Source organism: Schistocerca piceifrons, chromosome X (genome assembly GCF_021461385.2).
Source record: "Schistocerca piceifrons isolate TAMUIC-IGC-003096 chromosome X, iqSchPice1.1, whole genome shotgun sequence".
Classification (NCBI taxonomy): domain Eukaryota; kingdom Metazoa; phylum Arthropoda; class Insecta; order Orthoptera; family Acrididae; genus Schistocerca; species Schistocerca piceifrons.
In genome coordinates, this window is record NC_060149.1 from 402,224,208 (window position 1) to 402,230,784 (window position 6,577).

The window sequence follows — 6,577 nt, forward strand, 5'->3', positions numbered from 1 at the left end:
GCAGGACCAATTAGATGGTGGTGGTGGGGGGGTCCGACAGCCGATTGGTTCCAGTCATTCCACCAGAAAGGTGGTACACAGCTCGTGTTGCCTGTAGTTCAACCATGCCTAGACGGTCAATACCACAGTTCAATCACATCCACATTGTTACTTTGTGCCAGGAAGGGCACTCAACAAGGGAAGTGTCCAGTCGTCTCGGAGTGAACCAAAGCAATGTTGGTCAGACATGGAGGAGATACAGAGAGACAGGAACTGTCAATGACATGCCTTGCTCAGGCCACCCAAGGCCTACTACTGCAGTGGATGACCGCTACTTAAGGATTATGGCTTGGAGGAACCCTGACAGCAACACCACCATGTTGAATAACACTTTATGTGCAGCCACAGGACATTGTGTTATGACTCAAACTGTGCACAATAGGCTGCATGATGCGCAACTTCACTCCTGACTTCCATGGCGTTGTCCATCTTTGCAACCATGGCACCATGCAGTGCAGTACAGATGGGGCCAAAAACATGCTGAATGGACGGCTCAGGATTGGCATCGCATTCTCTTCACTGATGAGTGTCGCAGATGCTTTCAACCAGACGATCATCACAGACATATTTGAAGACAACCTCATCAGTCTTTAGACACACTGTACAGTGGGTGCAGCAAGGTGGAGGTTCCCTGATGTTTTGGGGTGGCATTATGTGGGGCCGACGTACACCCCTTGCGGTCATGGAAGGCACCATAACCGGCTGTATGATACATGAATACCATCCTCCGACCAATAGTGCAACCATATTGGCAGCATATTGGCGAGGCATTCTTCTTCATAGATGACAATTCGCACCCCCATCATCCACATCTTGTGAATGACTTCCTTCAGGATATGATATTGCTTAACTAGAGTGGCCAACATGTTCTCCAGACATGAACCCTATCGAACATGCCTGGGATAGATTGAAAAGGGCTATTTATGGACAACATGAGCCACCAACCACTCTGAGGATCTATGCCAAATTGCCATTGAGGAGTGGGACAATCTGGACCAACAGTGCCTTGATGAACTTGTGGATAGTATGCCACGACGAATACAGGCATGTAGCAATGCAAGAGGACGTGCTACTGGGTATTACAGGTACCAGTGTGTACAGCAATTTGGACCTCCCCCTCTGAAGGTCTTGCTGTATGGTGGTACAACATGCAATTTGTAGTTTTCGTGAGTAATAAAAAGGGCCGAAATGATGTTTATGTTGATCTCTATTCCAATTATCTGTACAGATTTTGGAACTCTCGGAACTGAGGTGATGCAAAACTTTTTTTGATGTGTGTAAGATAAAGACTATATGAAGTATAATAAAAACAGAAACCAGAAAAACTTCAGGGGATACAAATGTCAGTGACGTCAAACATTATAGGATCATTTTTAATAAAACTGAGAAGTAGTAGAGATTTTCCACAATCATTTCCTGGTAGCTGCATCCCAAATTAGATGTAGTGGATCTGCTGATGAGGCTGTGGCTATGTTTCAAAAAACAGGTCTCTCAAATGTTAATGAGATCCAAATGTCCCCATCAATGTAAATGAAATTGAGAGGGAAATGAAAAAAAAGATCTCCACTGGTATTGGTGAAATATTGATCGAAATTTTTAAATACCATTATTATCCTATAAATGGGATACTATGCTGTAAATACTGTAACTTTAATGAATCACTGCAACAAGGATCTGTCCCAGATCAACTTAAGTATGTCATTGTTAAACCTCATAAAAAGGATTAGCAAGTGGAAACAATTACCCTCCAGTTTCCCTTCTTACATGATTCTCAAAAATTTTAGAAAAGCTTGTTCATGAAAGCTAGTTACCCACCATAACTTACTGATCAAAACCGAAGGTGGCTTCCAACAGGGTATATCAGGTGAACAAGCCATATTCTCATTTACCAGCTAAATCTTATAATCTATTAACAGAATATTTTGTGACCTGGCCAAAGCCTTTGAATGTGTCAACCATGAGATTCTTTTAGGGAAGGCAGAGTTTTATGGATCAAGTGGATCATATGAGATGTGGATAAAATTCTATCTCAATGATGGTTTTGTTGAATTTCACTGCTGGAAAACCCATATCAGTTGGGCACTGGTAACTGAGTCACACTGGACTTGCATTCGGAAGGATGATGGTTCACATTTGTGTCTGGCCATAGAGACTTAGGTTTTCCATGATTTCCCTAAATCACTCCAGGCTAATGGCGGGATGGTTCCTTTGAGAGGGCACAGCTGATTTCCTTCCACATCCTCAACACAATCCGAGCTTATGCTCCATCTCTAATGACCTCAATGTTGAGGGACATTAAACCCAATCTTCCTTCCTTACTTTGGTGAATGTGGTGTCTCATAGGTCTTTATGCTTGGTTCCCTCTTGTTTCTTATCCTTATTAATGACTTTCCAATGTATTCTCACCTTGAGACACATTTTACACTTGTTACTGATATTTCCAGTATGGCAAATACTGTATTTTGTGAAGTTCTAAAGTAGTTTGAATCAAGTGCACTCTCTCTAAATGCAGACAAAACACAGTTTATTCAGTTCAGGTTGAACAGAAAATTGCAGGGACAAATTAACATGAAATGTAATTATCAACACCCAATGAGTGTGGAATCATGTAACCTTTTGTGGGGATCCTATGGGTTCCTACCGCATCCCACATCTGAGCCTCCATAATAATCTGTTTGTCTGTATTCAATGGTCAAATGTCTGTTGGGCATATTCCTTTCTATTCCTTGAATCCATTTAAGTTATGGTCTTCCCCTGTTATATGTATTCAGATATATTTTGTGGTATTCTTTCTTATCCCATTATTATTATCATTATTATTATTATTATTATTATCATTATCATCAATACATACCACTTAAATACCTGTTACAGACTGATGATAATCTTATACTCATTGTCATAAAAAGAGCTGCACCCAGAAGGACAAAGCTGATTGCAATCATTGTAGATCAAATAGATGGCACCACACATACGAAATGATTACACTTTCAACTTGGAAGGACCATGTATTGTGCTACAAGGCTACAAAATGTACATGCTAATATGGTGTCACGCTCCCATGTTTGTGAATACAAGCATCAAGACATGCAGCGTGGAGCTTTACATATCTCGAATGTAGTCCTGTGGTACTCAATACCATGCTGCTTGCATCTGAGCAGGCAGATCTTGCTTGGTTGTTGGAGGTGGAGACCTGATGACTTGCTCCATGGTGTCCCACACATTCTTTATAAGAGAGAGATTGGGCAACATGGCTAGCCACAGTAGAGTACCCACAGGTGCAAGACATGCAGCTGCGGTATGAGGACGAGGCTTTTCCTGTTGAAATAGGGCACGAGTGTGAATGTTCTCGAACAGCATTGCTACCACTTGCAAGACCTGATAAATGTACTGTGCAGCTGTCATGGAGCCTGTTACGAACACTCACAGTTAATGGGCACTAATGGATAACACTCCTTACAGCGTCACAACAGCCTGGTGGGATGTGTGACGGGAGGCCACAAACCACTCTCCATTGTACTCTCCAGTGCACCTACAGACACTGACCCGATTGTGGTCACCTCCAAGACAGAAGTCATCACTAAAGATGACCTGCTGCCATTCTGCATGTCTCCATGTCCATTGTTGCCAACAGCAAGTGAGTCGGGTATGACAATGTGGGGGTGTGAGTGGCAGGCATCATAACAGTAGCTTTGTGATGAGCCCTGCATCATGCAGCTGCCTACCAGTGATAGTAGCACTTACAGGATATTGCATAGAAGGCAGGACAGCCCACTGAATAGCCTCTATCTTTGCCATCAGATCTGCCTGTGCGTGGTGGACAATCCTTTGGTGCTCCCTCTCTGCAGTGTATGTCGGACGTTCAGATCCTACCTGTGTGCATGTGTGCCTTCCTTTATTCACTGCCTCCTACAATGGGCAATGGTGGTGTCTGTAAAACTGGTATAGTGCACAATATATTGATAGGACCAACTAGTTTCCCATGACCTTATAACGCGGCCCCACTCAAACTCATCCAGCTGAGCAATTACTGACAGGTGTGTTGCCTAGGCATAATGCATGTTCAGATAATGCTCTAGTGACACTACCACTGTTGTACTGACCAGTATGGCTGCTTGGGGCCCTCTTATATCAACCAGTGTGCATGACATCACGGCTCCACTCGTAGTCCCCATGTGTGCGGCCGACGGTGAAAAAGTAATCTGTGGCATAGCTGATGGTATGCAACATACCCACTCAATCTGCAGCACAATGGTTGGATCCTTTTGGACATAGTTCTTTAATGGCAATGAGTATAAATGGACTGATCATATGCCTCACCCATAAAAAAACTTTAGTTCACCCTCATATGCTGTCTGTATTGTTACAGTACACCCTTGACTATCTGGCTTGAGGCTATCTGGCCTCTATATTATCTGGCATATTTAATTAATATCATAATAATACATCTCTGTGATAAAAATGAGGATTAATTTATTACACTTATGGTACTTTTCCAAATCTTTAGCAAGCTGGTGCTGGCTACAATGCTGTCTGGCCTTTCAAAGTGTTTCATGCATCTTTTGTGTTTCTAGAACATCTGGAGTCACTGTTATAAGGTACATGCTGTATTGTTAATACTGAATAAATTACCAGAACCACTCTTCGACAAACATTACTTTGAAGTCCTATTCCAGTACTCACAAACTATGAGGAACCCATGTAGAGGGCAGCTCTGTTGGCAATGGTGTATTTTTTGTTTCTTCATTTGTACATCAGACATCCAAAGTGCACGCATTGTTAAACTGTTGTTTTGTGCAGTCCTTTGTACTTTAATTAAAGAATTCAAAATGGGCACTAAAAAAAGAAAAGAAAGAAAACTTATGGTGACAATGTATAAAAATTTACATGCTGTAATGTGACTGAATTCTGAGGTAGCTGTTGTTGTAGTCTTCAGTCCAGAGGCTGCTTTGATGCAGCTCTCCATGCTAGTCTATCCTGTGCAAGCTTCTTCAACTCCCAGTACCTACTGCAACCTACATCCTTCTGAATCTGTTTAGTGTATTCATCTCTTGGTCTCCCTCTATGATTTTTACCCTCTGTGCTGCCCTCCAATACTAAATTGCTGATCCCATGATGCCTCAGAATATGCCCTACCAACCGATCCCTTCTTCTAGTCAAGGTGTGCCACAAATTTCTCTTCTCCCCAATTCTATTCAATACCTTCTCATTAGTTATGTGATCTACCCATCTAATCTACAGCATTCTTCTGTAGCACCGCATTTCGAAAGTTTGTATTCTCTTCTTGTCCAAACTATTTATCATCCACGTTTCACATGGCTACACTCCATAAGACTTCCTGACACTTAAATCTATACTCCATGTTAACAAATTTCTCTTCTTCAGAAACACTTTTCTTGCCATTGCCAGTCTACATTTTATATACTCTCTACTTCGGCCATCATCAGTTATTTTGCTCCCCAAGTAGCAAAACTCATTTACTACTTTAAGCATCTCATTTCCTAATCTAATTCCCACAGCATCACCCGATTTAATTCGACTACATTCCATTATCCAATTTTTGCTTTTGTTGATGTTCATCTTATATCCTCCTTTCAAGACCATGTCCATTCCATTCAGCTGCTCTTCCAGGTCCTTTGCTGTCTCTGACAGAATTACAATGTCATCGGCGAACCTCAGTTTTCATTTCTTTTCCATGGATTTTAATACTTACTCTGAATTTTCCTTTTGTTTCCTTTACTGCTTGCTCAATATACAGATTGAATAACATTGGGGATAGGCTACAACTCTGTCTCACCCCCTTCCCAACCACTGCTCCCCCTTCATGTCCCTTGACTCTTATAACTGCCATCTGGTTTCTGTACAAATTGTAAATAGCCTTTGGTTCCCTGTATTTTACGCCTGCCACCTTCAGAATTTGAAAGAGAGTATTCCAGTCAACATTGTCAAAAGCTTTCTCTAAGTCTACAAATGCTAGCAATGTAGGTTTGCCTTTCCTTATTCTATTTTCTAAGATAAGTTGTAGGGTCAGTACTGCCTCACGTGTTCCAACATTTCTATGGAATCCAAACTGATCTTCCCCGAGGTTGGCTTCTACCAGTTTTTCCATTCGTCTGTAAAGAATTCATGTTAGCATTTTGCAGCCATGGCTTATTAAACTTATAGTTTGGTAATTTTCACATCTGTCAACACCTGCTTTCTTTGGGATTGGAATCATTATATTCTTCTTGAAGTCTGAGGGTATTTCGCCTGTCTCATACATCTTGCTCACCAGATGGTAGAGTTTTGTCGGGGCTGGCTCTCCCAAGGCCGTCAGTAGTTCTAATGGAATGTTGTCTACTCCTGAGGCCTTGTTTTGACTTAGGTCTTTCAGTGCTCTGTCAAACTCTTCATGCAGAATCATATCTCCCATTTCATCTTCATCTACATCTTCTTCCATTTCCATAATATTGTCCTCAAGAACATCGTCCTTGTATAGACCCTGTATATACTCCTTATACCTATCTGCTTTCCCTTCTTTGCTTAAAACTGGGTTTCC